Below are 21,889 nucleotides of genomic sequence, written 5' to 3'. Positions count from 1 at the left end.
TAGAAGGTCGGCTCATCTATGTATATAGTAGGTCTAGAGCTAGGTCTAGGTTTGGGTTTGCCTCTAGAGCGCCCGACATTTGGCATTATGCCATTTTGGAGGTTCAATCTAATGCTTGTGAGCAGCACCCGGGGGCAGTCTGTTCTCCTTTGGGAGGTCTTCCATGGTTGAGAACAACTGTTGGGGATGCATTCTGTGGGAGCTCGCCCAATAAGCCCGTCGGCAGTGGCGGAGCCATGAAAATTGTATTATAGATGGGCACTAAAGAGGACAACACTTTTGTACCAAAAAATCTGAAAACAATAAAGTAACAGATGTAATAGAAAAAAATATCATTGATCATACCAGCATTCACCATCAATAGAAAAAAGATATACAATATTTGAATTGTACATTACACAAAAGAAAAATATAGACAATAGAAGATAGAGAAACTCATTCGGAGGATACTCATCCATGCGAAAATGATATGGCACCTGCTTCATATATGACATTCTAGCTTTTTCTTGATCATTAGGAGGATAATACCAAATTTTGAACCGCGGACCTGATTTCCTTTCTATTACCAAAACAGCAGAATCATCGTTACCTTTTTGAACATCGTTACCGCCCAGAATCATCCACTAAGGGAGGGTCATCAACCAAATTAATCTGTTCTGGACCACCAACTCTTCCTATCATCTCAGAAAAAGGAATGCATTGTTGCAGGCTTTCTTTTATTTTTGGCCATGGTTAATTGATTATCCTAGAAATATTGAACACAAACCACTATAAGACTATCCAATTCGAAGACAGAGAAAGAGGGATTTCAAATCAATAATATATATCCCTCTTCTTGTATGCTTGCAGTGGCTTGAAGAAAGACCAGCCGTCCAGCCGGGAGTGGCAGTAGGACGGGCTAGAGCAGGTTTGTCTCCATGGGTGAGTAGAGCAAGGCAGGGCCGCAGGGGCTGGGGAAAGGGAAAATGGGGAAGAGGAATGGCGTGTGGCGGGGATCTCCGGTGTGTCTTTGGGATTAACTTAGTGAAAAGTCAAAGACTCATACAGATCCAATGGTATCAATTTGTATCATGTAATCCATTTATATTTTCAAGAAAAAAATGACCAAAAACAAATTTTGAACAAATGCAGGCACACCTTACTCTGAATATACAATATTCGATAAGCTATGCTTACCATACACAAGTCAGTCTGATAAAGAGCGGTATAACTAAAGACATCACAACAACAAGTGTATCAAATATGTACACAAATGGTTCTCTTAGTTCTAATTAAGTACACAAACTACTTGTAGAATCATATAGAAGTACACAAACTACTTGTAGAATCATATAAAAGTTTATTGCATATAGTATATCAGCAGTACAAATGTAAATACACAAAGATCATACCAGACCGATACATCACTTTAGATACAAAGTTTACAAAATGGTAGATTTATTTACATGAAGAAGCATCGCTTTATCTAAACAAAATAGTACAACAGTAAACCCATGAAAAGTATCTGTTTGTATGTAGCACCACGCGAATATAAAGTTGAGGCTGCACCAAGTGGTTGCGGTCCCTGTAGTGCGTTATTTTGTCGTCCGGGCGTGTTTGAATCCGGCAACGGTTGTACCTGCGGATATGAGCCTTGGACGTCTGGTTGAGGCAGTGGCTGTGGGTTTGGGCCCGGCAGTGGTTATGATAGAGGCTGCACGTTTGGGCCTGGCAGTGGTTGTGGCAGAGCAGGCTGTGGTAATGGTGTTGGTTGTGGGTTTGGATCCGGCAGAGGCGGTGGTAATGGTTGTGGCTGTGGGTTTGGGTCCGACAAAGGCTGAGGTAATGGTTATGGCTGCGGGTTAGGGTCTGGCGTAGGCAAAGGTTGTGGATTTGGGTCAGGTTGCGGGTTTGGATTTGGCAGCGGCGCTGGCGGTGGCGGTGGCCCCGACACCTACTGCAATTTCTGCTGTCGCACCTTCACACATCCTGCACCCTCCACTGCCACGGCAACGACAACGAGGAAGACGATGCATATGAGACTGGAGGAAGAGTGAAAGCACATCGCCATGGTGGTATGTAGTGGGAGATGGATGGCTAGCTGATTGCTTCCATGGCCACTCGCGGCATGGTGTTTATAGCCACGGCTAGCCAATCAACGGTAGGTGTGTGTCCATTGGCTATTAATCAGTACTTAATACTACTCCATTAGCGTAAAGTGCAACCTATGAGCAATGGTTATGTATGCAATATTTCTGATTGGTACCTTGTGATTGTGGCTGCAACTTTCAAGCATGTACTCCATATATCTACATGTGCTATGCGTATAAAGAAAAGTTAAGTTACAGGGATGGATTGGAGGTGCTCAGCCCATAGTTATCCCACTTTTTATTTTTTTCGCAACAATAGTTATCCTACCTACTCCGCAACTTTACTCACCAGGGGCATAAATATGCAGATGTCGTCGACATATCGTCCAAAAGATCAACAAGGTCTTCAGGATATTAATTTCAAACTGTCATCTGTAAGTGGTTGTCCAAAAGTAATATTCAAAATGACATCATAGCATATCATACGATTTAACCTTGAGCACCCAGAGATGACTTGATTGGATCAAGAGCCGCTTTTCGATTTTCTCTCATATTGCTTGCCGGCCTATATAAAGCAATGGTTGTACGGAGCTTTAATTCGCAACGTACACAATAGTCAAACAGCTAATTGAGGATATCCATCTGTTTGTGTTTGATGTCTATGCAGAAGTGCTGTTAAATAAAATGCCATATTGAAAATTGAATGTACGGTCGAGTACTGTCCTCCAGGTGGCTCATTGAAAATTTGGGTTTACTTACATTCCTCTCGATCGAACCACGTGTTTGTGTGTGAGTAGGTGAAGTTACAGCGTCTATAAAAATACACTCCCCCACTATGTATTACTTCCCTTGCTCTAAATTCTTGCGTCTTATCTCTCACAATAGTTCTCTTTTAGATGGGGGAGTCAAAATTGAAAAAACAAATCTCTCCATGCCATTCAACTTGCTTATTTTGACTGCATAGTACCAACAATAATTTTGCACAAAGTAATAATTCGAAATAAATTTCACTAACTAGAATCTATATCTATATCTATATCTACTAATAAAGCAAGGTGTGTTTCGCTAATTTTTTCATCCATTCACCCATATTGTTATTTTTATCTTTTCAGATTTTCTAATATCCGAGGTGGTACTAATTTTTCATCCGTTTATAATTAAAAGACGATTCGTATAGACGCAATGGGCCTCGGCCCACGCTGCCTCCGCTCGAAACTATACGGGCTGCGCCCACGCTCTAGAAGCTGGTAAAAATCGCTTGGGCTAGAATTTGGACTGGGCCACGAGCACTAGAAGAGATTAAAAATTGTGCGGCGTGGGTCGATCGATCTCCTGACACGACGTCCTGAGCTTAAAGCAGCAGCCAACTCATCTATCTCCTTCTATTGTAAAAATTAGGATTCATAGTTTGATTAATAGTCCCGCATTGCTATTACATAAAATTCCACTAATTTATATACGTTGGGAGTTACAAGAATATCAACAAGCGAGCCATTCATAAATAGAGGGTACAATATGGGCCCCGTTTACCCAGTAGAAACCAAAAACAAAAAAATTAATTGTCGTGGCTGCATGTGACAATAACAGATTTCGTGGGAAAAAATACGGCATTAATTATTCCAAAGAAAGGAAGGAGCCTGGTGCCTGCCATGGATGGCTAAATCGTAAATGGCTACCTAATTTTAAGCAGTCTTACAAAGAAAAGGAAGAAACCGAGGTGGGTGCCATGGCCAAATTCAATAGAACATAATTAAAATGGCTATTAATTAAGCCGACCATAATAGAAAGAGGTGATGAATATAGATTAGACCGGCACCTTCTCATATGTTATTGGTGAGGCGTGCATACCACGTCATAAAAAGTGTTCTCACGTTTTGTTTTTTGTGTCATTTCAATGTCTTTTGACTTTTGAAAAATCTTATTCAATTTTTTTAAAATCGTTCATGCATCTTAAAATGTTTGTGTAACTTTATTAAGAAATTGTTCATGTATGGAACATGAAACAAATTCGCCCTTTTCTTAAAAAACATGTAAATCTAAAAGGTGTTCATGTTCTTAAAGTTATATTCATAATTTTAAAAATATCCATGCCCTTTAAGACATTCCATGTGATTTAAAAGGTGGTTGTGTTTCAAAAAGAATGTTGATGCATTTTGAAAAATAAATATTATTTTTTAAAGTCAGTGGGCGTATGAGGGACTAGGCGTAGGCAATACCTCAGGAAGGGTGGCCTTCATTCCCCGTCTCGACGAGATTAGGTAAAAAACTATTAAACATTCACTTGCAATGGCGTAGTTTCGTGAGAGATGTGAGTGCGGTGGCCGAGATCATCACCTTTGGATTGACCATATTTGCACGCATTGCAATTAGGTCGATAGCTTGACCATCGGTGAGGGCAGGAAGGAGGATAAACGACGACACGGATGAGATACTATGTTCAAATAGATAACGTGCACCGGTGAATGGGTCTTGAGTCATGCTTATTGTGCTAGAAGTATGCGATTTTTTTTCTCCCGTTGCAACGCACGGGCATGTTTGCTAGTACATATAAATGATAAATTTAATTATGTTGCTATTTGTCATGCCATCCACCACCTCGCGTGCGTGACGTGTGTGCTTGTGGAAGCTTAGCCGGAATTTGCAACATGTTACCAAGGACGGGGGCAGCGTGTGAGGCGTGTCAGTGTAGGGGCTCAGCCTGAGATTGCAACATGAACGATCTTGCAAAGGATGGGGTACCGCGAGGTGCGTGACATGTGTGTGGGAGCTTAGCCTGGGATTGAAACATGGGTCATTTTGCAAAGGACAGGGCAGCAGCAGTAGAGGCAGTCGAAACATAAACTATGTTGTAATGGAAACGTTTTTTATATGAAACATAGAAAGTTGTTCGATGGAGGGGCAACACGGCTCGTTGCAAACAGACTGGACACACGGCTGACACGGGGAGAGAAGCCACGAATGTAGCACGAGCCATGTTATGAACAGACTGAGGCACACAACTGACGCGGAGAAAGATCGATGCCTAAGTGGTCGATGCGATCCGATTATCAGTCGGTCGCCCCCTAGGTGCTTCATCCACGACCACACCAGGTTTCAAACTTCGATGATAGATGAAATGCATCCCGCCTCACATAGTCGCTGCACAGACGGACGGCGGCCTCGTGCTCCCACGCGTCTCCGTCGGTGACCATCCATCCGATGCCATGCTCTGCCACAAATGACACTACTTCGTCTACGTCACCAGCGTCTCCTCGCTCAAGCATTTCCCACTCCCCGGGAACGACCACCATTTCAACGAGCAATCGTTTGCCATTGTGCACAAACCTGACTGCAGCTACGTCCTCGCCGCACAAGCTGTTGTGCTCGGATACCACAATCCTTCTTCTCACCTTTGCCTGTATCACTCCAGTACTGACTCCTAGAGCAATCTGCCGGTGAATGTCGATTTAGTCCCCTACGAGTTCACCACAAACAAGGCAATCACCATCGGAGGAGATGAAGGCATAGTGGCCTGAGTCAATTGTTTCTGCTGCAGAATTACAAGTATTAAAAATCCAAATAAGGGAACTTAAGAGCCATACTAACACTAGGCAAGAAAGGTCCATAATCAAAATTATCTCAAAAGCCATATTAGGTCCTAATAACAACAATTGCACAGGCGATAGTGGAAAACTGTAGAAACATACTCGGCTCTTGCCACATTTGATGTGGGAGAGGACCTAGAACCCTCGCCAAGTTATCATGGATGATGGGTCTAGAATAATGTCTCACCCTACCTCAGTCGATCGCACTGTGCAAATTGCATGGCACCGTGTGACTTATTTCAGGCTGCACGTTCGCGCGCTTTGTTTCCAACATCATTTGGTTAATTCAGCTAGTACAACAAGCAAGCCAATATGAAAATCCTAGTAAACATGAAACATACGTACAGTTTGTTGTCTCATATCTGTGCAGAAGACATGACAACATACACCCCACAGCAATCAACTGGCAATGTATCCCAAGAAAGGCTTTCGCCCCTGCATTTCTAAAACGTAACTAGATATGCCAGTGAAGCACTAGCCGCCGCCTAAGCATTGTGGAAATCAAGATTTTTCTTACCTTCCATTTTTTTCAACGGCTTCACAAATATTTGTCACTTTGTGTAGATGCCATCCGCAAGATAATAGCCATAGTTGTATGTATGGCCATTTGCTACAAACTCCACCGGTGTAGTTTCACCATTTGCAATCTTATTCATGAGTGGTGACCGATTAAGAACGTTGATGTCATTCAAAGATTCAGGCATTTCAAAAAAAGCATGCCAAATCCAAGTCTCTTGATCGGCCATTGCTTCAAGGATTATAGTGGAACGCTTTTTCTGGCCGTGGAATTGTCCATGCCATGCCTTAGGACAGTTCTTTCAACTCCAATGCATGCAATCTATTGAGCCAAGCATACCTGGGAACCCGTGAGCTTTGTTCATGTCCAAAAGCCTAACGGTGTCTTCAGCATTGGGAGCTCTCAAATACTCCGGACCAAACACTTGCACAATTCCAACTGCGAAGCGCTTGGCACACGTGATGGCTTGACTCTCACCCATGGCCAAATGGTCATCAACTAGATCAGCCGGAATACCGTATGCCAACATACACAAAGCAACTGTCACCTTTTGAAAGGTGGTATGCTCGAGTTCTCCGGCGGCATTCCTCCTTTGCTGAAAAAACCGATCATGGCTCGCCAGTTTCTCTGCAATGCATTTGAACAACTCGATGCTCGTCCTAAAACGGCGCCGAAAGTACGACTCGGGGTACGTGGGATTCTCCACAAAATAGTGCCTCATCAATCTGTTGTCGGCATCGATCTTATCCCTCCAATTTTTTTGACGTCCGATAACCGAACCACCGTGCTTCGGCTTTTTATTGACGTGCATAGCTAGGACCATTGCAAGGTCCTCCTCCTCTTGAATATCAAATTCTTCGTCGGAAGAATCATAGGACGAACTCATCTACAATATTGAATTTAAACTAGTCCATAAAACTACAAACAACATGCACCAAATTCATCTACTAAATATGAAGTTGAAGCAACACATACCTTGCAAGCGTTTGGTCAAACACTTTGTGGGTGCCGAGCGGCAGTACGCGGCCGGGCGCTGTTCGTCGAAGGAATGGCATGCTCGAGGGGCGGCAACGACGAGAGGAGGTGGAGGAAGCAGCGGCGGCGCGCGGGGATAGGCGGGGGAAGCGCCGATGGGTCGCCGGAGCAAATGGGGAAGGTACGGGCGGTGGCGCCAGCGCCTGGATCTGGCGGTTGGTGGAAGTCATGCGTGAGTCATTGTTGTCCACCGCGTGGGAGCGGGCGCACGAAATAAGCGGCGCGTGATGCCATTTTGCTCCGCGCGCTGAACCAACTATACCGCGCGCATTTTTTAAGCGTTTGCTAGAACACCCGTTCCGGCTGCGCGCGCAAAAAAGGCAATTCTTTCAGCGCGCTACTAAGATTGCGCGCGTGTTGGAGATACTCTAAACCTTGTCCGCAGTCGGTTAGCCCTCTGGGCCGGGAGAAAAGGCCTAGGACGTGTTTGGTAGCCTGCATGAGGCCCGGCCTGGCTCGCGCGGGACAAAAACGGGCCGATTGGTTGCATGCTTTCACTGTTCGACCAGCATGGCACAAACCTTAAAGCACTCCTGGGCCTGGCTCCCTGGGAACGCACGAATCGACAGTTTCTCCAGGGCCAGGCCCGAGCGGTGCACGTGGGCGGCGGCGGCTGCATGCGCGCGGCCACGCTCGAGAAGCCGCGTTGCTTCCCGAAGCGCTGGCAGTTATTAGTCTCACCGCCCCTCACCGCTCCCTCTCCCCACTCTCCCCCACTCTCCCAACTCTCACCGGTGGCGGCGAATCGGAGCAGAGCAAGAAGACCACCGGACTCCATCACCGGCGAGCGGATCATCACTTGGCCCGCGGCAATGGCGGTAAGCACTTCTCTCTGTTTGACATGCAGAACTTTTTCCCGTTCGATCCGGCGATAGATTCGATCCACGACGGAGGGGAATGGGGAATAGAGGTAGATAAGCACGTAGAGGTAGTTCATACTAGTTCATACGAGTTCATAGTACTTGAAACTAGTTGATGCAAGATCGGAATAGAGGTAGATGCAGATGTAGAAGGGGGATTGGGAGATAGGGGGTACACAACGGACACCGGCTCAGCGCGGCGGCCGTCACCGGCGTGCAGAGCGGCGGGTCGAGCCGCTGGCCTTCATATTCTTCTTCATCACCATGCGGGCCGGCGGGTCGTTGTCGTCGTCCTCGGCGGAGTCGAGGTCGAGGTCGATCTGCCAGGTACGACGACTGGCTCCGGCGCCCTCGCTAGCATCTGCACCGCTTCTTCCTCCTCCTTAGGCTCCCCATCGATGGCCGTCAGCGGCGCGATAGCCGTCTCCCAGTACACTGCGGCACGACGGTCATTAGGAGCCCAGTAGTTCTTGTACTTGCACCACTTCTTCCTCTGTTTAGCGTCGAGGGAGACGGCCTGATTCATGGCCCAGCGAATGATGTCAACTGCCATCGCGCCCTTCACTAGGTCAAGAATCAGCGTCTTCAGCTCTTCTGCAGTGGCCTTCATGAGCACTGCATTAGATTCCTTCTGCATGTCAGGCATGAAGCCGAAGTTCGAGCACACCTCCATGGTGTTCTCGAACTTGGTGCGATCACCAGCCGACCACCCGAGGAAGAAGGCCCTCCAGCCAATACCCCAAGGGAAGGGGTTGGCGTTGGAGCTGGAGCTAGAGCTCATGGCGATGGGGGAGGAGGAAGGTTGACAGTGAGAGAAGAGAGGGGGGGTGGGTAAGTAGTGTTGGGCAGGGTGAGTAAATATAGGGGCGATGGAGAGGAGAAGAGTGACAGTCATGCCGTTTTAACTACATGCTTTTCAATAATCCATGAACTCTGTGCTGTGCCTGACTCCATGAATTGTGTGCAGATCGAGGAGAGCAATGAGGTGCTCCCGGCCGTTGACAACAAGGGCAAGCAGCCCCTCCACTCAATGCCCGATGAGATTGTGCTGCCGCCCACCGCCGAGGAAGACCCGAAGACGCCCGAGGGTGGCGACGACGAGGGCATGGAGGAGCCCCCAGCAACAAGCGCCGCAACTACGGCCACTACCATCAGGAGATGGCCCGACTCACTTCTGCAAGGTCATCCTTGCATCGAAGCTTGAGTGCATCCCTATGCCCCTGGACTTCACCAAGCACTTCGTCATAGTGCCGACGGAGTTCAAGCTCAGGAACCACCCCGGCTGCTCCTTGAAGGTGACGGTGAAGCTGATGAACGGCAGGGTGACCCTGGATCAGGGTTGGGCCACCTACGCAGCCGTTCATCAGATCAAGATCCCGACACCCTCAAGGTCATCATCTTCGACGACGATGGCATTGAGGTCGTCAACAAGTGCGGGAAGCACGATGAAGCCTTCGCCGCCAAGGAGTAGGGTCGGGGCCTCCCTAAGTACTATCGAGTCTGCTTTGAACTGTTTATGTTTATGGTTTGCGTAGAACTGTTATGAAGTGTGGTACTGCTTATCTAAAATATGCTCTTAAGTAGTTGATCCTTTGTTTATACTCTGCTCTGCTTCTGATGTGTGCTACATGGTTGTGCCGAAGTGTGTTTGTAACCTCACCAACTAGCCAAAGAGGTTACCACACACCAGGTGTTGCATACAACCAAACAACATGCCTTGGGTTTGTCCACTAACATGCAGGCAACCAAACACCAGGCAATGTGGTTCTGCCCATGCAGGCAAGAGGGCATGTATGCAACCAAACAACATGCAGATGGTGTAATTGAGGCTGCATTTACATAGCCAGGCTGAGTTAAGAAGGCTATGCAATGTACCTACTGTTGGCTACGGCAACCAAAGACACCCCTAATGAACGAGCTCAGATTTTTCCTCCAGAGCAGCAGCCCTTCAAGCTTAAGGACTAGGTCGATTGAAAATGGGTGGCAGGCAGTTTTCTGCAGCACCTCATACAAGCTTGGGCCGAGCTTCTCACGAACCTATCGAGTCATAGAACTTTATTGAATAACAGGACCATATGTCTAACAGACAAGTGGGGGAAATTCAATGAATCAGCCATATACTTATTACAATACAAATATGGTTACGACAGTCAAACCAATTCCATATTTGCACATAGCTGCAAAAATACTAAGGAGTATGTGACTTATTTCTTTAGCACCATGATTTGAAAAAAAAAGGGTTTTGAGTTTGGGAAGTTTCCTGAAACCAGCAACATAAAATATTTGATGTGATAATAGCATGAAAATTTCAAATAATTATAAATACGTTTAGGATGTATCAACCCACCATTTGCAAAGATATTTCTGGCTATTAGTTTGTCCAATTCCAGCATTTTTATAAAGAAAACATGGTGGATATTTTTTTAGAATGTATCTTTATTTTATTGGTAATAATGTTTTCCATATACTTAGAATAAGGTGGATATTTAGTAGCAGAAGTCGAAGGAATTTGCAACTCAAGCATTTTAAGCAATTAAAGAAATTTTGCAAATCATTTTTCATGGCCTTGACAGCTGAGAATAGACCAGAAGTTCGTCCTAACCCCCTTTTCGCTTCTATTTTTTCTTCTTTTACGAAGAAATTCTTGTATATTACTCAAAAGACCAAAGATTTACAGTCATCAAAAATTTCTAAGGCGCTAGGGCCGGAAGGGGAGGGGGGGTGCTGATCTAGGCCAAACAATAGTACGCCGTTGTGATCTACCAAAGTTTGCCATAAAGTGACTGGAGTTATTTTGGCATCGGCAATTGTAAGTAATACAAGATTAATTTCCTTCAAGCTTTTCTCGATTTCATCGACCAAGAAAGCACACTTCGATTTGGTGCCATCTACACTCTTAATCATAATGACCGCCTCAAGGCAATCAACATCAATAGGCTGGGTACTCCATTGAAGCGCCTCACCCAAATCTTCATGGAGAGCTAGAAGCATTTAGTTTAACGCGGCCGGCACACGGGACATGACCACGGCATAAGGACTTGTTAACCTCCGTTATTGCATGCTGGACTGACATGTGGAAAGCATGTAGTAGCTGTAGTGGCTGATTTCCCTTTGATTGTAATTATATAATTCCCTCTGTTAAGATTGTTTTGAGGTTTCTCCTCTGTTAATGAATGAAAGCACCACTCCTGATGGCTGCGTACATTAGTAGCAGAAGAAAAGGAGAGAGAAAAAAAGGGGTCCGATCGCCAATAACACCGTCTAAATAGTGGCAGATGGTGGGGTCCGATCGCCAACAACACCGTCTAAAAATTAGGGGTGTTCCGAGAATCGAACTCGGGACCTCTCGCACCCGAAGCGAGAATCATACCACTAGACCAAACACCCAAACTTTTTAATTAATGGCCGAAGTTTTATTTGTCCATCTAACCATCAACGATTGGCCCGCTCTTGGTAACCTTTCAGGACAAACAAGCAAGGGATACCACGCATGCACGCACTGTTTAGCTGACACCGAAAGTATATACCTGGACAAATGCAGGAAGAATGTGTACCTGGGCCATCGTCAATTTCTTTCGACCAACCATCAATGTCGAAAGAAAGGCAAGCATTTCAAAGGCGAGGCAGATCACCGGAAGAAGCCCACCATGCGTACCGGTGATCACGTACTTGCTACGGTCAATGATTTACACGTAATCTTTGGAAAGGGTCCCGGCGGACTAGCTGTTCCGAATGACGCCGAGGGACGCGCACCCATGTGGAACAAGAAATCTATATTTTGGGAACTACCCTACTGGAAAGACCTAGATGTCCACTCTTCAACCGACGTGATGCACGTGACGAAGAACCTTTGCGTGAACCTGCTAGGCTTCTTGGGCGTGTATGGGAAGACAAAAGATACACCGGAGGCACGGGAGGACCTGCAACATTTGGATGATAAAGATGGCATGCCTCCAAAGCGGTATGAAGGTCCTTCCAGCTACGCTCTTACCAAAGAAGAGAAGGAAATCTTCTTTGAATGCCTGCTCAGTATGAAGGTCCCGTCTGGCTTCTCGTCGAATATAAAGGGAATAATAAATATACCAGAGAAAAAGTTCCAGAACCTAAAGTCTCATGACTGCCACGTGATTATGACGTAACTGCTCCCGGTTGCATTGAGAGGGCTTCTACCGGAAAACGTCCGATTAGCCATTGTGAAGCTATGTGCATTCCTCAATGCAATCTCTCATAAGGTGATCGATCCAGAAATCATATCAAGGCTAAGGAGTGACGTGACGCAATGTCTTGTCAGTTTCGAGCTGGTGTTCCCACTGTCCTAGTTCATTTAGTCGACAAGATTGTCATTCTGGGCCCCGTATTTCTACACAATATGTTCCCCTTTGAGAGGTTCATGGGAGTCCTAAAGAAATATGTCCGTAACCGCGCTAGGCCAGAAGGAAGCATCTCCATGGGCCATCAAACAGAGGATGTCATTTGGTTTTGTGTTGACTTCATTCCTGGCCTTAAGAAGATAGGTCTCCCTATATCGCGGTATGAGGGGAGACTGACGGGAAAAGACAAACTTGGGGGGACTCAATAATATGCAGGGACTGGCATTCTTGGTCTCAAGCACACTACACAGTTCTATAGAACTCTACCTTGGTGACCCCGTATGTCGATGAACACAAGAACAGTCTGCGCTCCAAACACCCGGAGCAGTGTGACGACTGGATTACATGTGAACACATCAGGACTTTCAGCAGTTGGTTGGAAACACGTCTCAGAGGTGACAACACTCTTTGTGATGAGTTGTACTCGTTTTCCAGGGGACCATCTTTGACTGTATTGACTTACAAAGGATACGAGATAAATGGGAATACATTTTACACGATCACCCAAGATCACAAGAGCACCAACCAAAACAGCGGTGTCCGCTTTGATGCAGCAACCAAGAGGGGAAAGGACACATATTATGGTTACATAGTGGACATATGGGAACTTGACTACGGACATGATTTTAAGGTCTCTTTGTTTAAGTGCAAATGGGTCAATCTGTCAGGTGGCGGTGTACAGGTAGACCCACAGTACGGAATGACAACAGTTGATCGGAATAATCTTGGGTACACCGACGAACCGTTCGTCCTAGCCAATGATGTGGCACAGGTTATCTATGTGAAGGACATGTCTACCAAACCGTCAAATAGAAAAGATAAGGAAGCGAATACATCATACGATGAGCCAAAGCGCCATATAGTTCTTTTAGGAAAAAGGGACATCGTGGGAGTGGAGGGCAAGACAGACATGTCTGAAGATTATGAAAAGTTTCATGAAATTCCTCCCTTCAAAGTCAAGGCTGACACAAGCACCCTGTTAAACGATGAAGATTATCCATGGTTACGACGCAATAAGCAAAGGACACAAGCGAAGAAAAAGTGAAGACTTTCTCTCCACAACTATTAGGATGATACCATGCCAACTTTCAACCTTTTCGTAGTTCATTTGAAATGCCTGTTGTAACAGACGAATTTCCGTATGAAACCCTGATATCTCGAAACAGATTGTCCGTTTTGTACACGAAGTGCATCCAGTTTTTGTCGTAACCCTCTCAACTTTTTAGCACATGCTATGTGGGTGAAATGATGATACCATGCCAACTTTATACCTTTTCATAGTTCATTTGAAATGCTTTTCAATTTCAGGATCTTATAGCTAAAAAAATCAGTAAATGCATGAAAAATAACAAATGAAGTCAGAAAGGGTTGAAAATTGATGACGTGGCTTTGAATGGTGCATTTTCAACACACAAGAAGTCCAGAGTTGTAATAAGTCATTAAAAATAAAATAGAGGCGCAATGCTCACCTGCACGTTGCTTAGCTTCAGGCCTTGAGGAAATAGTGTAGACTACACGGAGCTATGTGTAGTTTTCGACCGAAACCCTGATAGCTCCGTGCAGTCTACACCACTTCCTCAAGGCCTGAAGCTAAGCAACGTGCAGGTGAGCATTGCGCCTCTCCTTCATCGTCTCTACATTGAGGGCTTATAAACCGCTGCGAGTGCCTCTCGCTTAGCGAGGTGGGACTAAAAAACAGCTGCAAAAAGAATCAACTAAAAAACTCTATTACCGGTTCATGCCACGAACCGGTACTAAAGGTGCTCGTGGGGCCCCAGTCTTAGAACCGGTACTAAATGAAATGCCTTTGTAACAGCCTTAGAACCGGTACTAAAGGAATCAACTAAAAACCTCTAGTATTATTGAAACTAAAATTATATAGAATTTATGCAACTAATATTATCAAAGTATTTTCTGTTCAAAACATTAAAAGCAAAAAGAATTTTCATAAAATAAATACAAAAAGCAAAAATAAAATAAAATAAATAAGTAGAAACAAAATAAATTTTTATAAATAAGTAGAAACAAAATAAAATAAATAAGTAGAAACAAAATAAAATAAAATAACATAAAATAAATTGTTATAAATTAAATAAGTAGAAACAAAACAAAATAAAATAAACTATAATAAAATAAAATAAATAAACCTTAATAAAATAAATAAAAATAGCAACAGTAAGTATTTTGTTGTAAGTTGAAACAAAATAAAAACAATAAAGCAATAAAGAAAACAAAAAACTTTGGAAAAAATAAAAAATGCCACCTACTGGGCCACCACGCCCTGAATACGACTAGAAACCCAGCTAGTTGGGCCAAGATTCAGGCCTGTAGAAGGCCCAGCAGCCCACAGGCAAAGCAGTGTCAGATTAGGCCCATAGGCCTGCAGTTCAGAGGAGTTCGAGAGGGAGGAGGCAGCGGAGCTTATAAATAGGTGTTGGGCGCTCTCAACTAGAGAGGTGGGACTAAACTCCCACCACCACGCCGCTGTGTAAGGCCATTGGTCCCGGTTGGTGGCACGAACCGGGACCAATGCCCACCTTTGGTACCGGTTGTTGCCACCAACCGGGACCGATGCCCACCTTTAGTCCCGGTTGGTGCCACCAACCAGGACCAAAGGCCTCTGCTTTCCGCCCTTTGAGCTGCTGAAAAGAGACCTTCTATATAAGCCACACTTATGAAAAATTTCGATTCAGTTCTTCTTCCCACTGCCTCGACGCCGTCGCCGCGCCGCCGCCCCCTGCCCCGACGCAGTCACCGCGCCCCCAGTGAGCCCCCGCACCCCTGTCCTGCCCCGCCCCGTGGCCGCCGTATGCATATCAGTTTTTTGCATATATGTTGATGTATATATAATGTTGATGTATGGAGTATATATGATGATGTTTTGTTCAGCGTCGTCATATATGATGTTTTTTCCTGCATATATATATATCATCATATGATTTTTTTGTTCATAGATGTGATTTTTTTTTCATATATCATATGATGTTTTTATATTGTTCATAGATGATCGATCATATTTGTTCATATGTATGCAAGCAAAGTCGTTGTCGTTAGTTATACTGTTTAGGGTTAGGGTCGTCGAGGAAGGTAAATAAGGAAAGAAGAAAAGAGGAAGAAAAGAGGAAGAAGGAAGAAGAAGAAAAAAAAAAGAGGAGAAGGAGAAGGAATAGAGGAGAAGGAATAGAACTAGTTAAACTAGTTTATTCTTAGGAAGTACTACTTTATTTTATTTATAGTAAGTGCTTAGTAGTTGAACTAGTTGATTTAATAAAACTACTTTATTTTACTATAGAAGTAGTTTATTTTTAGGAAGTACTACTTTATTTTATTTATAGTAAGTGCTTAGTAGTTGAACTAGTTGATTTAATAAGACTACTTTATTTTACTATAGAAGTAGTTTATTTTTAGGAAGTACTACTTTATTTTATTTATAGTAAGTGCTTAGTAGTTGAACTAGTTGATTTAATAAAACTACTTTATTTTACTATAGAAGTAGTTTATTTTTTTAGTAAGTACTACTTTATTTTATTTATAGTAAGTGCTTAGTAGTTGAACTAGTTGATTTAATAAAACTACTTTAATTTACTATAGAAGTAGTTTATTTTTAGTAAGTATTACTTTATTTTATTTATAGTAAGTGCTTAGTAGTTGAACTAGTTGATTTAATAAAAACTACTTTATTTTACTATAGAAGTAGTTTATTTTTAGTAAGTAGCACTTTATTTTATTTATAGTAAGTGCTTAGTAGTTGAACTAGTTGATTTAATAAAACTACTATATTTTACTATAGAAGTAGTTTATTTTTAGTAAGTACTACTTTATTTTATTTATAGTAAGTGCTTAGTAGTTGAACTATTTGATTTAATAAAAACTACTTTATTTTTATATAGAAATAGTTTATTTTTAGTAAGTACTACTTTATTTTATTTATAGTAAGTGCTTAGTAGTTGAACTAGTTGATTTAATAAAACTAATTTATTTTACTATAGAAGTAGTTTATTTTTAGCAAGAAAATTAATACAACTAGTTTATTTTTTTAGTTAAAGCAATTATTCCCGCATCGACATCGACGATGCCTATCCCGCATCCTCGTCGTCGACTCGCCGGAGGAGGCCTGCTTGATCAGAGGGGCCATGCCCGGGACTGGGCTCCGCCGGGCTGGTATTGGGAGGTGCTACCTTTCGGGGGGCGTAGGTTGATGAGGAGCCAACCCGTCGTTGACCCGAACCTTGTTTGGTGGCGGTCGCGTGGGCCAGTGACGGTGCCAAGGCGAGGAGGACGAGCATGCCCGTCGCTACATGGTTGCGTTGGAGGGCAGGTTCGACAATACCAGGCAGGTTCTTCAGAGATCTCACTGGAGCTATGATCCTGTGATGGTTCCTTCTCTTTGGGTGTCCACCGCCCGCTCCGATACCCGTCGGGCGCTACGGTTCTAGCTGTATTAGCGATGCTATATGTATGATACTATTCGAGGTGTATTAGTGATAATATTCGACGATGTACGGACGCAAGAGATTATGTAGTTTGCTTATTGAATGCATGGTAATTTGAATACCAATTTATTTTATGATTTGGTTTTGCTTATTGAATGCTCAAATTGGAAAACTACTCCTACTTTGAATGCTAAAATTGGAGAACACTATGCAAGGCGTATGCATTTGATTAGTTCATAGCTTATAGGGTTTTTGTTTTTGTAGAAATCTAGGAGCCCCCTTCATCATCCCCGCCGTCATCCCCGTCACCGACCCCCCTCCGACCTCGAGGTGAGACCAGCCAAATCTCCATGTCAATATGAGTCCTATAAGATATTTTGAAATGTTTTTGCTCATATTTTCAACGATATTTCGGGTTGACTTTAAGTCTGTCGAGTCTCCACCATATATGAGAGGACGAAGAATCCCGACTGTTGTCGTGGGGGTAGCTTCTCCTTCGTTCCCGTGTGCTAGACAATTGTAATGCACTCGGGAACGAAAGGAGGAGCTACCATCACCGACGGTCGCAAATGTCAGAGAGGATCAGTGAGGGAGAGTCTCCACCATATATGAGAGGACGAAGAATCCCGACTGTTGTCGTGGGGGTAGCTTCTCCTTTCCTGTGTGCTAGACAATTTGGTGTAATGCACTCGGGAACGAAATGAGGAGCTACCATCACCGACGGTCGAATATATACACCCCGTGAGCTGAGAATTTTCAAGGAAAGACTCGACAGACCGATAGTCAACCCGTGATGAATAATAATGTTCTAATTTAGTTTTTGTAGTACATATATTTAATTGTACAAGTTTAATCTTTGAATTATGAATATAGGAAATGTCGTACTCGGACGACGAAAGTCTCCCGGGGGAGTGCTCCTGGTGCAACGATGACCGAGGTCTGTGCGACAGGTGCCCTCACCTAGATGAAGATCAATGCTTTAGCATTAAGCTCCAGGAGACCTTCGATGTTGAAATGGTACACAACGACGACAAGTGTTTTTTTCGTAATTAAGCACGACTTCAACTATTTCAACGTGTAATTTTCATCTTTTACAATTCGACTAGCTTATCCCATGCCATGCAAGACGCTATGTCTTGGAGAGGATGGGTTTTGAAGACCATGAAAGTTTCAAAACAAAGAAAATTCACGTAAGGACCCATCATGGTATGGATTTTAAAGTAAATCTGTACAATTCTCAGAGCATATACCATTTTGGTTGCCCAAATTGGGAAGCACTTTGCAAGATGTATGGTTTTTATGAGGATATGCTTCTCACCATGGATCTTGGTGATCCTGACATCGAGCAAGACAATATGGACATTTGGGTCCTTGTTGATACACTTCCAATTCTACCGCTATGTTAGTTTCTCAAACATAGTTGTTAGCTAATTTATATTGTTTATTTCAAAATAGTTGACAGCTTATTTCCATTGGACAACTTATTTTCATTCTTCAACAATGTGCGGAAGATGGTAAACAAAACCCACTACACCGATGGCTCCGAATTAACTTATCAGGAGAAAAATCATCTCATCGCATTTTGTACTGACCTTGAGAATTACAATACCTATTATGACACTCCTCCAAATTATGGTCAATACGTGCCACTAGTGCACGTGTTGAACCACGGTAACTTCTATGGAGATACCCTGGTAAGATTTTTTACTATTATGACATCCGTGCATCTTTTGCATACTTCTAAAACTAGTACATCATTGCTAACTACGAAGTTATTACAATGTTTTTCAACAAAGAATCCCGATGGATTGTGTGCCTCATTTGATGTATCAGAATGGTCGCCTTGATGTTTTGAACATACAGCCAGGTCATTCTACGAATCTCAACTGTCCATACCGGATTTCTAAAAGAAGTGGAGACATGAAAATCAAAGAATGAAAAAAATGTATGGACAGTCGTAAGGAGGTTCTTGGAAGCAAAAGGAAGTGAAGCGCAAGAATTGGAGACAGGATGATCTCCATTCTCCATAATGGAGAGTCAGGGTCTATATTGTTTTATGCTATTTTACCTTAAAGAGGGTATTTAGGTCCTACCTAATACTGATGATCACGTGCTAAGAACAATTAAATAGGGTTGGTTCGATGACTATGAGGATGATGATCGTATGACTTGTTATTAATAACGAGTAAAAGTTGTATGATGATGATTAGTAGGAGTTGTTATTATGATGATGCATGATGCGAGCATGAAGAGTTATTATATATCAGTGGGTGAAATGAACATGGATTGGATTGAAGTGAAGGCAACATGCATGTGGTGTATGTCGAAAGTAGTACTAATCCAAACTTGATCAAGTTAGGATTAGTATTACTTTCGACATGCACCACATGTTGCGTTCACTTCAATCTAAGCCATGTTTAGGCATAGCAGTAGCGTTGGTAAACCAAGCACGGAGATAAGAGAGGACACTTCTCTCTAATAGCTAGCTAACACCCTAAATTAACCCCCCAAAACCCCCTAAACCACCCCCTTCAAAAAATAAAAACCTCAGCTCCTGCCAGCTGCTGACGCATGGATGCCTTTTGGTCCCGGTTGGTGCCACCAACCGGGACCAAAGGCCCTCCTGCCTGGGCTTGCCGCAGCGGCCACGTGGAGGCCCATATGTCCCGGTTGGTGTAAGAACCGGGACTAAAGGTGTAGAGCTTTAGTACCGACCCTTTAGTCCCGGTTCACCATCCGGGACAAATGGGCCTTACGAACCGGGACAAATGGCCCTTTTTCTACTACTTAAAATACAAATATGGTTACGACAACCGAACCAATTCCATATTTGCACATAGCTGCAAAAACACTAAGGAGTATGTGACTTATTTCTTTGGCACCATGATTTGAAAAAAAAAAGGTTTTGAGTTTGGGAAGTTTCCTGAAACCAGCAACATAAAAGATTGATGTGATAATAGCATGAAAAATTCAAATAATTATAAATACATTTAGGATATCTCAACCCACCATTTGCAAAGATATTTCTGGCTATTATTTTGTCCAATTCCAGCATTTTTATAAAAAAAACATGGTGGATATTTTTCTTAGTAGGTATCTTTATTTTATTGGTAATAATGTTTTTCATATAATTAGAATAAGGTGGATATTTAGTAGCAGAAGTCGAAGGAATTTGCAACTCAAGCGTTTTAAGCAGTTAAAGAAATTTTGCAAATCATTTTTCATGGCCATGACAGCTGAGAATAGACCAAAAGTTCGTCCTAACCCCCTTTTGCTTCTATTTGTTTTTCTTTTGTTACGAAGAAATTATTGTATATTACTCAAAAGACCAATGATTTACAGTCATAAAAAAATTCTAAAGCGCTGGACCCGGAGGGGGAGGGGGGTGGTGCTGATCTAGGCCAAACAATAGTACGTCGTTGAGATCTACCAAAGTTTGCCATAAAGTGACTAGAGTTATTTTGGCATCGGCAATTCTAAGTAATACAAGAATTAATTTCCTTCAAGCTTTTCTTGATTTTATCGACCAAGAAAGCATACTTGGATTTGTTGCCATCTCCACTCTTGACCATAGTGACCGCCTCAAGGCAATCAACATCAATAGGCCGGGTACTCCATTGAAGCGCCAAACCCAAACCTTAACGTGGCCGCGCACAGGACTCGACCACGGCACATGCGGAATTGTTGACCTCCGTTATTGCATGCTGGACTCACATGCGGAAAGCATGTAGTAGTGACTGATTTCCCTTTGATTGTAATTACATAATTCCCTCTGTTAGATTGTTTTGAGGTTTCTCCTCTCTTAATGAATGAAAGCACCACTCCTGATGGCTGCGTACATTAGTAGCAGAAGAAAAGGAGAGAGAAAAAAAGGGGTCCGATCGCCAATAACACCGTCTAAATAGTGGCAGATGGTGGGGTCCGATCGCCAACAACACCGTCTAAAAATTAGGGGTGTTCCGAGAATCGAACTCGGGACCTCTCGCACCCGAAGCGAGAATCATACCACTAGACCAAACACCCAAACTTTTTAATTAATGGCCGAAGTTTTATTTGTCCATCTAACCACTTGATGTGCTACGAAGAAGATAGTGAAGCGCTTGTTGTTGGGCAGATATGTACTGTGTTTTTTTTTTTGCGGGGCAGAGATAAATTGTATTGCATCTCTATAAGTTAACGAATGGGTATTTTTCTCATTGTCAAATCCCCAACCGAACATCTAGAAAGAACAAACTACATAGACCACACAATCCTGCTTTTTGGAACGAACAATTAAGCTGGTAAACATTCGATTTAAATCTCGAGTGGGTCTGGTCTCCCTCCGAAGACAACTGGCCGAACTACAAACTAAGTAGAAGAGCAGGAGCACGGCAGAGCAGCAGAAGCATCAAGGTGGCAACCGCCTTCTGCCATCGAGCCATCATAATAGACAAGGTAACACAATAGCATCATCCTCATCAGGCCTCCTCTCGATCTTGGTAGGCTGATGTCCGAGAACGTGAACGCCCATAACACCTTGAATAACACGGTCGTTCATGCCCTCCCGGTCTTGAATGACCGTTCCACACACGGGATGATGGGCTCCAGCGCTGGCTAGGGAAACCAAACCCCATCTCTAGAAATTAATGTCCACTTGTGATTATAAAGCATAAAAAAAAGAATAATACACTATGCAATAGGGAAAGGTGAGCCATACTTTGAAATCTCAAAAAGGCCACCCCTACAGTAATCTGTCACCAAAAGTAACAAGTCATCACAATGCAGCTCTTCGTGTTTTTCTCGTACTTGATTCGTCGCCGCGTTGCGGTTCGACTTTAAGCCTTTCCCACTCGCATATTATTGGGAGGGATGAGACCAGTGATGAAAAATCGACATGTCCTTTTATGAAATCTTGTGAACCGAAAAACCTTTAGCTTCCTAATGCATTTCGTTTTGTATAATCCTATATGTGTGGCATTTCATCTAGTCACACTTGTTTGGGAAAGCACATGCCATTTCAGTTAAACCAACCGATTATCTTT

The 21,889-nt window shown here is 43.4% G+C and overlaps 2 non-coding genes and 1 pseudogene across 2 annotated transcripts; all 3 read right to left on the bottom strand.

Annotated features, from left to right (window-relative positions):
* Positions 1–1,322: 1,322 nt before the first annotated feature.
* Positions 1,323–2,050, bottom strand: LOC123100038 (protein TsetseEP-like; annotated as a pseudogene).
* Positions 2,051–11,380: 9,330 nt separating this feature from the next.
* Positions 11,381–11,452, bottom strand: TRNAP-CGG (transfer RNA proline (anticodon CGG)). The gene has a single exon. It is a non-coding gene; the product is annotated as a tRNA-Pro (tRNA).
* Positions 11,453–20,819: 9,367 nt separating this feature from the next.
* TRNAP-CGG (transfer RNA proline (anticodon CGG)) lies at positions 20,820–20,891 on the bottom strand. The gene has a single exon. It is a non-coding gene; the product is annotated as a tRNA-Pro (tRNA).
* Between the last annotated feature and the right edge of the window lie 998 nt (positions 20,892–21,889).

Source organism: Triticum aestivum, chromosome 4D, assembly GCF_018294505.1.
Source record: "Triticum aestivum cultivar Chinese Spring chromosome 4D, IWGSC CS RefSeq v2.1, whole genome shotgun sequence".
In the NCBI taxonomy this organism is placed as follows: Eukaryota; Viridiplantae; Streptophyta; class Magnoliopsida; order Poales; family Poaceae; genus Triticum; species Triticum aestivum.
Note: the sequence above shows the minus strand (reverse complement) of the source record. Positions and strands in the feature narration are given on the sequence as shown.